Source organism: Octopus sinensis, linkage group LG10 (assembly GCF_006345805.1).
Source record: "Octopus sinensis linkage group LG10, ASM634580v1, whole genome shotgun sequence".
Classification (NCBI taxonomy): Eukaryota; Metazoa; Mollusca; class Cephalopoda; order Octopoda; family Octopodidae; genus Octopus; species Octopus sinensis.
In genome coordinates, this window is record NC_043006.1 from 94,191,334 (window position 1) to 94,203,833 (window position 12,500).

The 12,500-nt window shown below is 38.8% G+C and overlaps 1 protein-coding gene across 1 annotated transcript in view; it reads right to left on the reverse strand.

The window, feature by feature from the left end:
* The window catches only part of LOC115216791 (fibroblast growth factor receptor 1), a 105,754-nt gene extending 93,909 nt beyond the window's left edge, over positions 1 to 11,845 (reverse strand). Inside the window, exons 1-3 of the mRNA XM_029786364.2 lie at positions 11,835 to 11,845; positions 9,913 to 9,918; positions 2,423 to 2,460 (exon numbers count right to left, since the gene is read on the reverse strand). The gene's annotated coding sequence lies outside the window, so the exon portion shown is untranslated. The remainder of the gene's footprint in view (positions 1 to 2,422; positions 2,461 to 9,912; positions 9,919 to 11,834) is intronic.
* Between the last annotated feature and the right edge of the window lie 655 nt (positions 11,846 to 12,500).

The following is a 12,500-nucleotide window of genomic DNA, read 5'->3' on the forward strand; positions in this document are numbered from 1 at the left end:
GTATGTATGAGTGTATGTGTGTGTCTGTTGCGTGTGTGTGTTTGTGTGTCTTTTTCTTTGTGTTACTCCCCCACTACCGGTGTCGCCTCGTTTATGTCCGTCCCTGTATTATTAGCGGTTTGGAATCAGGGGTTGATAGAATAAGCACCAGGCTCACAGGCAAGTACTGGGGTCGATTCCTTTGACTGAAACGATTCTTCAATGTGTCGTTTTAGTTGTTATGTGGTAACGGTGCGGTATTTGTGCTTATCTTACGAGTCGAAAATACGGAGTTTCGAATCCGACCATTGCTACTTCAATTTTTCTTTTTTAATAAACATGAGGGTGTAGAATGCAGGAAAAGGAATGACATCCCGCGGGGAGGGTCAGTCGCTTCCCTTCGTGAACCCCACTCCTGTATCTAGCTTACGTATGGAATCACGAATGTTGTAGCGCAAGGGGTTCCCAACCTTATTTTGCTTGTGGACCCCCTGAGAGCTATCTTATCATCCGTGGACCCCATATATGCACATACTCTTTTACTCTTTTACTCTCTTACTTGTTTCAGTCACTTGACTGCGGTCATGCTGGAGCACCGCCTTTAGTCGAGCAACTCGACCCCGGGACTTATTCTTTTTGTAAGCCCAGTACTTATTCTATCGGTCTCTTTTTGCCGAACCGCTAAGTGTAAACTTTTGAAATAAAATATTAGTTTGTAGGTTAGTAAAAACTAATAATGGAACAATTTCGTTATATTCATAACATAAACTCGAAATACAAATCTTGAAAATTTCAATAAATACGAGTACCTCACCTAAGAAGCAAAATTTATATATGGACCCACAAATTACAATTATTAACTCATGGAACCCTTTAAAGTTTCTGTGGACCCCGGTTGGGAACACCTGCTGTAGTGTATGGCAGTAGTCCTATACTGGCCCTTGGTTTACACCGACCAGCGATATTGTGTGGGTGAATCCAAGGATTATGCAAGAAAGGGGGATATCTACCCCTAAATACATGAAATCTGGAACGAGGGGGAACGCACAAGAACCTAACAGATCAGTGGATCTGAACGTGTGACAGCGGAACATGTGACGTGGTATAACACAGAGCGTGTCAAGACACACTACCTACCTACCTACCTACCTACGTATCTATCTATCTATCTATCTATCTATCTATCTATCTATCTATCTATCTATCTATCTATCTATCTATCTATTTATCTATCTATCTATCTATCTATCTATCTATCTATCTACCTGTCTATCTATCTATCAATCTATCATCTCGACAATAGATAGATAGATATACTTGTTAATTTATTACATATATAGGTGGTATGAAAAAGTTCCCGAACTAGTTCTGTAGCGCACCAACAGATGTCAGCACAATGTCACGTGCGCAGTGGAGAGCTAGCGGTGAACTTTATGAGTTGTCTTTCGGAGACAAGCGTCAATAAGAGGTAACACTGGGTGTCACCGGGAGGAACAATCACGTGACATGAATGATGAAAATGGTTGGAGGATCTGGATTGCGTGCATCCAAGCAAATTCAACCCGATGGTGATGATGGTGATGATGATGAGGATGACGACGACGAAGACAATGATGGAATGACTGTGTAGGAGATCCGCGCCATCCGTCTGTCCATGGTGGAAATTTGTGTAAGGCGTCAGGGTTGTTTGAGTGTGACTCTGGAACTGGGGACTGTTGCGGGTAGCAACAAGACAACAATGTCCAGGATAACCCGGTGGTACTTCAAATTTTGTAGTGAACATCAGTCAGAGACAGAACCTGTTAGTATTCACCGCGAGAACATGACCATCGTTCTTATTGCTCTTAGTTCTAAGAGCAATAAGGACGATGGTGTGCTTAGGTCGGCAGTTTATATCTTAAGACTCGCATGCTATCTTGTTTTATTCAGGTTCTATGTATAATGGGTCTATAATACCTGTCTATATATCATTTATAACATGTATGTATATAAGTGTTTATGTATATAGGAATATGCAGGCGTACATATCAGTCTACACATATGCATATGTGTATATGTATGTGTGTATGTGCGCCCGTCGTTCGCGTGCCCTTCCATATATGTCGTAACAAGGAAAGAACACAGGAGAAATATGGCGGACCTTTCGTGTAAGATTTGATCAATTTGTGGAATACTTTGAAAATCGACAGACAGAATTATTTGATACTCAATAAGCAATGATAATATTTGGTCTGTATAAAAATAGACTAAATTGAATAGAGAAAGCACAAAAGAAAAAAAAGTTACTAACACACGCCTATATTTGCACACACACACATAGGAAAAAGTGGACACATCCCTAAACACACACACACATACACACACACACACACACACACTATGATATGAACAGACATACAAACGTCCATACATGCCAGAGAAAGTAAGTAGGAGTTTCATTTACCTTGATGAATAAATAATGGCGAATAACAGCGTACGAGTCTGAAAGGAGAAAAGCCGGAGAGAGACAAATTTAGATATGATATATAGGATACGAAAGTTTTATAACGTATAATTATGTATACACGCACGGATATATATATATATATACATCAATCCACACACATATATATATATATATATATATATATATTATATATATTATATATATTATATATATATATTATGTATGTATGTATGTTGTATGTAATATATATATATATGTATGTACACACACACACACATATATATATATATGTATACACACACACACACATATATATATATATATACACACACACATATATATACATATACATACACACACACATACATATATGTAAGCATAAGCATACATATATAACAATGTTTGTATGTATTTATTTATTCACGTATGCATTTTTTAGTTGATATATTTTGGGTTTAGTTTTTCTTTTTCTTATGTTAAAATATAGAGAGAGCTGGATATATATTTTTTAAAGTTTACAGTCTTTGAAATACCATCTTAAGACAACCAACCGATGTGAAAGCCTGAGTAATGGCGAGAGTAATGGCCATAATAGTTTCAATATTCTAAGTTAATAACGGAAATAGAGCGCGCAATCGTATAAAACACATACAGTATGTATGTATGTATGTATGTATGTATACACGCACCACACACACACACACACACCACACACACATATATATATATATACATACACACACACATGTATATATATATATATATATACATACACACACACATGTATATATATATATATATATATATATATACATACACACACACATGTATATATATATATACATACACATATATATAAAGATAGGTATATATATATATATATATACATACATACATACACACACATATACATACATATATATATACACACACATACAGACATAAATATGTATATATTTGTGTAAATATATCATATCTAGTGATGTGGATATATGTATGTCAAATTTATGTCAATATATTTGCTTATGCATATATATATATATATATATATATATATACGTGTGTGTGTATATATGTGTATATATATGTAAATACATATATATACACACATATACACACACACAATATACACGTTCATATGTATACACATACATACACACACATGTGTGTGAGTATACTCTCAGAGACTGACATAGAAATCATATCATTATATTTCATGTGGGTCTGTTTTTCTTCGCTTTATCATGTTTATGTGTATGGGTCGGTGGGAGAGGTTGTGTGCTTTTGCAAATTATAGATTTAATGGCCGAGGTAAATAATACATTATTTTCTTTTTTATTTATCCTTCCAAGAACGGCTCTGCTCCATATGTGCGAATTATCCCTCTCCACCGGCATCACCAACCCTCGCGACACCAAAATTTATTTCATTTTACCAAATAATCACCAGCTTCCTTGAAATACTTTTTTTCCTAAATCCATTAATTATCGGACAATATTCGTGAGAAATATTTTTCTCCCTTTTAAACAAATAGCGCTTCAATATCCTCTCAAAAAGCCTGAGAGACCTACATGTGGTGGATGTAGGTGTCTTTGAAACAGAACTGGATATTCTCCAGTCTAGAGTTCCGGCTGAACCCACCTCACAGCAGGAAACACAGATGAGGGCAGAAACATCAAACACCCTCATCAGCCAAATGTTACATATCGGAGGAGTTATGCAGCAAGTAGTGAAAGCATAGCAAAACTGACGGAGGTGCCCCAGCATGGCCGCAGTTCTTCAGCTGGAGCTATAAAAGAAAGAAAAATATTTGGTTCCCAGATCATTCCAAATCTACGTAGACCAATGATAAATTCTCTAAGTCCACGATTAAAAAAAAAAACACCTCGCCCGCAAGGGAAATTTAGCAATCATCTAAATTTGAAACCTCTAACTGATAAAATATTTTTTTAAAGAACCCAAGGGTATAAAAACTAAATAGTAGAATCTTTAAGATCCTAACGGTAATTAAATATGTATTGCCTGTCTCTGATGTGTAAAATTAAAATTCATCATTTCATTTAGATGCTTCATCTTTGGAAATTCTTACGCACTTGTGATCCACGAAAGGGAGCTAAAAAAACCCAAAAATCTCCGAACATCTGTTCCCTAGATTCTCCGTCCAAAGTTTCTTGATATCCTGCCCTACTTTCTTGGGAAACCTGTCTAAGGTTACATTGAATAATATAACTCTAGGAATACCATACCAGGAGATTAAAAAAGAGAAAACAAGAGAGGAAACCGACTGGAATTAGAAATAAAATAATTTTCTCCATAGGAGTAACCTATCAGTGTTGACCTGGGGTTAAATAACTTTCTTTATTGGCCACACAGGGCTGAACACAGAGGGGACAAATACAAATGTTGAGCTTTTCGTTTCGAAAATGAAAAAGAAAAAGGATAAAAAGGAAACAAATGTAAAATTCCGATCAAAAGGGATCGAGGAAAAAAAGTAATCAAATGGGATCGTGTATCACAACTGCAGCAAGGACCACGAAGGCAGTGGCGGCGACGACGACGAAACACCAATTGAGTTGTTACCCCGTCGCACCTACTGCTAGAGATAGCAGCTAAACCACTCTCAGCCCACACCTTAATGTCTTGAGAAAAAATTTCGCAGAGCACATTCGATACTCTTGTATAAAATCAACTATCTCAGAATATAAGACGGGATTGCCATGGCTGGAACGTCTTTCATTGTACACGTGTTTCTCCATTGTGCCTGAACTGAGACGAAACAAAAGAACGCAGCATCTGATGGCTTTTTTGTTTTATTATTATTATTTCTGTGAAATTAATAGTCTTCATCTAAACACTTTTACATACATAAATATATACATACACACACGTACACACACGTGCACACACACACATATATACATGCACACATACACAAGGATGTGTAGGTATATAATGCATGGGTGTGTGCCTGCGTGAGTATGCTTGTGTGTGTATGCACTCATAGTTACACACTTATATATACATACGCATACATACACACACATATATAAATACATACCTACATATATATATATATATATATATATATTTATATAGACCTGTGAGTGAGAGCCATTCATGTGTATAATATGTTTGTGTGTGCGTGTGTGCGTGTGTGTGTGTGTGTGTGTGTGCATGCACGAGTGTGTGCGCGAGCTAGCATGTGTGTGTGTTTGTCTGAATGCGGGAGATGGACCACGTGTGTTTGACGTCCGACAATACATATTGCAAAATATCCGATCAAATGTAGTCCACAGCCATTATGAAAGTATGTGAAAATATAAACAAAAAAAAAAGAATGAATGAATGAATAAAAAGGAAACCCGCGCGCGCGCTACGCACACAAAACATAGGATATTTCAGGAATTTAATTTTATAGTTGTAATACAAGTCTCACACAATAGAAGTTTGTGTTAATTTACACATGAAATATTTTCCCCGAGTAACAGTAAATGAATGAATATATCTTAAAACAAACAGCGATGTCGGTAACAACACCCTACACAAAGATTCAGCGAGACGATTTTCACATGGTTTTGTTTTGTTTTTCGATGTTAGGTTTTGATACAGGCCTATACGTTAGAAGCTGTCCTATTTCAGATATTTCTTACTTCTTTCAGTCATTAGACTGCGGCCATGCTGGAGCACGACCTTTGAGAGTCCTGAGTCCAATGAATTGATCTCGGTAGCGAGCTGGCAGAATCGTTAGCACGCCGGGCGAAATGCGTAGCCGTATTTCGTCTGTCGTTACGTTGTGAGTTCAAATTCCGCCGAGGTGGACTTTGCCTTTCATCCTTTCGGGGTCGATAAATTAAGTACCAGTCACGCACTGGAGTCGATGTAATCGACTTAATACCTATGTCTGTCCTTGTTTGTCCCCTCTGTGTTTAGCCCCTTGTGGGTAATAAAGAAATAGGTACTTATTTATTTTTGTTAATATAATCAATTAAGACCCTGGAAGGCGTTGCCCCAACATGGTCGCAGCCCAATGAACGGGAAATGTAAATTAATAAAAAAAAAATAAAGAAATTAAACAAGAGATATAGATCAAAATATTCGTTGCTTCTTTTTCTTCTTCATTTCGTTCCCTTTCTCTTGGAGTCAATAAGTGCTTCTGGTTAGAAACTGGTGTCAATCTACAATTCTCACCCGTCCTAAATATCCTTCACATCCTGCATCCTCCCAAGTGACAAACATGACCCACATTTAATCACATGTCGATTTACTTCCGTGTACACCCGTAACGGAACCCGCTGATTATGATTAATTAAGAAACATTCAGAATATTGGCTACGTCTGTGTGTGTGTGTGTGTGTGTGTGTGTGTGTGTGTGTGTGTGTGTGTATAAAAGCCCAATTTGGAATGTAAGCGTATGAGCGTGCGCACACGTGCGTGTGAATTATATAAAGTTGACAGTCATGTGATATAAGGTCAGCTGCCATTTATTGATGCGAAAAGGAGGTCAACACTTTAAATAGACACACATATACACAGACAGACAGACACACACGGACTGGAGGCATCCGTTACACTTTCGAGACCTCGAGTCTGCTCCGTGAGTTTGCTCTTGGAAAGTGTTGTTTTGGTTTTGCTTGTAGAACAGCATCTGCTGTGATTGTGTGTGAGTGACAGTGACTGTGAAGTCTGTGGCAAGTGTGTTGCGAGTGAAAGAAACTCTCTTAGCGAGAACAAAGAAAAGAAAAGCAGTCTTCAGTGTGAGTATGTGTTTTGTGGGGTCGACCGTGTCCTCTGCTTCATTTTATGTAAATCACTCATTCTCATTTAATTGAATATATTTTAATTGTTTATTCATACGTTTCGTCTCATTTGATCCCCTGTCCCCAATGTTTATTTTGTCTGTCTTCGTATCGTCCCTGCTTTTTCTCGACCTCATGGTTAATAAAGAAGTTGACTGTACTTAAAGGCTTTGTCCACCAGCCTTCTTCAGGTGCTTTTTTGTGGAGTGGGGGCGTTGATTCGGCAATCCTGAATCTCTGTTTAGGTCTTCTTAAACCGTTCTCTATTTCTAGTTTCCAGCGGGGTCGACCATCAGCAATGTCCTCCAAACCCTCAGCGTTCGTGTACAGAGATTTAGCAGTCACTGACATTTTTGAAACGGAGATAGCTTGTGTTCGTCAGTCCACCATACAGTTGGTTTTTTACGGGTCCAAAGGCGATTTACTGTTGTTGCACTAGGTTGAGGAGGCCGGATATCTGAGTGTGTACAGATCTTAATTGTTGAAGACTACGGAATCCGCCTCAAGCTGCATAGGTGAGAAAGCATTGAGATGCAACCCTCGTCGCAAGTAAATGTACCAGATCTCTCAACCATACAGCAGCATGGTGAGGACTCAGTCTCGCTCGGTAGACTGTAACGTCACGTATGCTGTTAGCTTGCTGTTCCTTTTGACTCTTGTCAGCTCAGTTGCTCATTCAATACGTCTGTTATCTTCGACAATGGAGAAACGCTGTTCGTGATTGAGTCGAAGTATGTGAATGCGTGGACTACTTACAACTCGCGTATGTGTGCGTGTGTGCATCTGTGTATGTATGTACGTATCAGTGTTAACCATCGATCTGCTTGTGCTACGGTGGACGTATATTTAGTGCACTTGTTCATTTGTTTTGAGTTGACCAATGAAAGATTTGGCAAGGCAATGCGTTTGCGTAAACTTTTGTATAAAGTTGGGAAAATATTTTGCAAAGAAGTTTTCTGATGTTGCAAGAGGCCTTTGGGTGGGGGGGGAGTTTTTTTCCTTTTTTTCCCCCAGCAGTATACAGTTTAATGAATGCATTAGCGTTTCAAATCAGCAAGAACCCCCGCCAAAGACGATCACGAATCTGAACACCCTTCTACGAGAACGTACGACAATCACATTGAGTCAATCCCTGCTGTCGTATGAGAATATCGTGGCCTGGCTAAACCTAAGAATTCCGAAAAAGAATGGCCGCACTAAAAATCATGCTGCGTAATTTACGTCCTGTCTTTACGATCTGGGTTCAAATTCCGCCGCGGTTGGCTTTGCCTTTCATCCTTTCGGTGTCGATAAATTGAGTACCAACTGCGTAATGGAGTCGATCTAATCGACTGGCCCCCACCCCAAAAATTTCGGACCTTGTGCCTAGTGTAGAAAAGAATAATCTATATAAAGCCGGATCGCATAGGGGGAACAAAATACGTGTAATCTAACCACAACTGAGTGACGCGAAATTATGAGGGCGAGTCAAAAAGTAATGCCATTTTGTTTAGGACAGGTATAATTACCAACACAGGAACATGTATCATACATCAAAATTAAGCTGGTCCTCTGTGGATTACATCCCTACTCCACAACATAGTCACCGTTTCTCTCAACAGCAATGTTCCACCTTCGAATGAGAGCATGTATCCAAGACCCGAAAAATTCTGTTGACTCTTCTTTGAGCCATTTCTTCACTACAGTTTTCACTTCCTCGTCAATAGACTATCATCGTCACTGAACTGTCATCTCTTCGGCCCCATGAAAGATGGTTTGAGAGGCAAACATTATTCCAGAATTAAGTTGGTGAAAGGTTTCTGAAAAGCCTTTTAACAAGAGGCGGAGTAGGGATTTACGGCTATGATATTGAGACAAAAATATACCAACTGCATTGTGCTGCATGGTCGACGCTGCACCAATAAATAAGTTAAAAAGTATATAAATAGGTATAAATAAATAAACTCATCGGAGTCGCCCAAATACGAAGCTGATGGTGGTCGTGTCTTGTGATTGCAAATTTTCGTTTGCTCTCAGTTTGATCCTGGTGATCATTCGGTTAATAAAATGTTTTAACTGCATGTATAAGAAGCTTTTGATAATTGGTAGTGGTAAGGATGTTTGTTCCTTCTCGAGCCACGCCTGGCTTATAAGGGCTGGTTTCCCGGTTTCCTTGGCGTATAGGTTCCCCACCTGGACGGGACGCCGATTCGTCGCAGGTGAGCTGCTAGAAGCAGAAAGTAAGAGTGAGAAAAAGTTGTGGCGAAAGAGTCAGCAGAAGTTCGCCATTATCTTCAGCCGGAGTCACGTGGAGCTAAGGTGTTTCGCTCATAAACACACACATCGCCCGGTCTGAGATTCGAACCCGCGAACCCTCGACCGCGAGTCCGCTGCTCTAACAACTAGGCCGTGTGCCTCCACTTAGTGGTAAGGATAAGTTTTCTTTGCCACAAACAAAACATTCATGCAACTCAGCAATAACGCAGCTTCTCTAGCGTCAACTATTCAGTGGGTTTTCGCAAAATGCAAGAGGACAACCATGATCTAGCTGCCCTACTCAACAGATTTGGTTCCTGCGAAGGGGTAAAACCTGTGAAATTTATTCACTAATCTCTTTCATTCAGAGTGGAAAGAAGACGACAGAAGTGCTCGAAGAAATTTATTTACAAAAGCTGCGTGTAATGTCCCTGAAAACCCGTTCCTGGACTCAACCCCAAACTTCAAAACAGTTGAAGATAGCTTATCAAGAGTGGAGAGTATTATTTTGAAGGAGACAAATCTGATTATGCATTAAATTCAATAACATATTTGTTAAGTTTGTCAAAAAGACGCGTTTCTTTTTGAACAGACTTGTAAATTTGCCAGCAGTGTGCACAATGTAAACACATTGATAATTAAGAGTCGTTTCTGTCAGATGCTTCATATCTATGCATATATAGAGATGTGATGGTGATGAGAGGAGATCAAATAGACATTAATAAAGAGATATATTTTAATTGGAAAGCTATTAATAATTGCCTCAATTAAGCAATTGGCTTTGGTATCAAAAAATTATGCTATGGAGAACGAACAACGTTTGATAGCAACACGTTACACACTTACGTTCATACATATATGAACATGCATTCATGAACATGTAAATGTAAATTTAAGTATATATCTGTATATGCACTTCTATGTATGAATCTATATACTGTATATATATGTCGGTGCCTATGTGCCTGCATATGCTAATATCATTGCATGTATGTATGTATGTATTCCTTTTTTCTCTCTCTTCTCCCCCTCCTTAATACCTTTGTTCCTCTTTTTCTCTCTCTTCTCCCTCTCTTTAATTCCTTTGCCACTTTTTTCTCTCTCTTCGCTTCTCACGTGACCGCTGGCCTTTGCGCTTCGGACCAGCGCCACGATAACATCGCATTCTTCGTCTGCATTATTTTTCAAATACGCTAGCTAAGTTCAACTCGTCTAAGTCGAAAGACGCCTGTTGTTATGTCCTGTTATATTTATATTCGTGTAACATCTTCCGTTTTTCTGTCCTTGTTTCGTATACACCCGATTCTTTCCAAGAAATCTAATGCTCGTAGCTTAGTTTTTCCTTGGGGCTGGCCAGATCGGAGCAATCTCAAGATTAATCAGCCGAAATTGCGAGGGTGATCCGGTTCTTGAATGATGATTAGAGGCTTCGAATGACCCGTCCGTGTTTTTTGTATCGTCTATTTGAATGTTTTGCGTTCTTGTCCCATTTTGTATTATATATATATATTATATATATATAACAATTTAGGAATGGCCTAAACAGGCCATTCGTCCACCAGAAAGAGCAGCCAGAACTCCAACCGCCAAGTAGTGTAATTCGGAAATAAGGTGAAAATTTAAAAACATTTACCCTAATTCATCTTTTATACGATGCATCGTTTCAGTGTCTTTAATGATAGACCAGCTTAATTAAATTAAATTAAGCTAGTCTACCATAGGTCACACTTCATCAGTAAAAGAAACCTGGGAGAGACGGACATACACGAGGCGACTGTATCAATGCCTCGGGAATGTCTGTCTTAAAATTTTCAAGACCAACGCATTCGCGCCAAACTTATCGGCAGCAAATATAAACTGCCGATTCCATCTCAGAATTAGTCAGAAAATTATCAATTAATCAATTTAGGGTAGCAAAAATTCAGTAAAAATTTATCGTTACCAGCGGCCTAGTGGAAAAGAGAAAATAGTCAAAGACTAAATATGTATAAAATAACAATTTAGGAATGGCCTAAACAGGCCATTCGTCCACAGAAAGAGCAGCCAGAACTCCAACCGCCAAGTAGTGTAATTCGGAAATAAGGTGAAAATTTAAAAACATTTACCCTAATTCATCTTTTATACGATGCATCGTTTCAGTGTCTTAATGATAGACCAGCTTAATTAAATTAAATATATATATATATAGTCAATCCAATCAAGAACAAGCAAGAAAAATACAAGAACGTGAGGACGTGGAACAAATACTGTGTTACTGGGCGTTCAGGAAAGGAAAGGAAAGAAAAGAAAGAGGGCTTCACGTTTCATCAGAAATATAGAAAAAGTCAAAATTAGGGAAGACGGAGAAAGAAAATCGCCAACGATACACACGCGGTCACATTTTGAAATATATATATATATATATATATATAACCCTAACCCTTTTTTACTTTTATCTTTTACTTGTTTCAGTCATTGGAATGCAGCCATGGGGGGGGGGCAGTGCCTCGAATGGATTTAGTCGAACAAATCGACCCCGGTACTTGTTTTAAAATCTGGTAGTTATTCTGTCGGACTTTTTTGCCGAACCGCTAAGCTACGCTAGCAAAAAGAAACCGAAACCCGTTGTCAAGCGATGGGGTCGACAACTACAGAAACGCGACGCACGCACGCACACACACACACTCGCACACACTCACACATACAGACACACACACGTACTCACACATGACAGGCCTTCACACAGAATTTCCGCGCACCAGATTCACTTACAACTCATTGGTCAGTATAGGTTATAGTCGAAGTCAGTTGCCAAGATCTCGGTTGGTGACACTGAACCCGAAATTACGTGATTGCAAAACCAGCTTCTTAATCCCAGCTGAGTTTACTGAAATCAGTTCTCTGGAGCTCGATTCAATTATAGCTTCATCTTCTTTAAGACTCAAACGTCTCTCCTTATGTCTGCCATTCTCTTTCATTGTTAACCTTGTTTAAAACATGAGATTAGCGCCATTTCTTCCGGCTCGTTATATTCTCAACCTAAATCCTGCCGAGATCGACTTTGT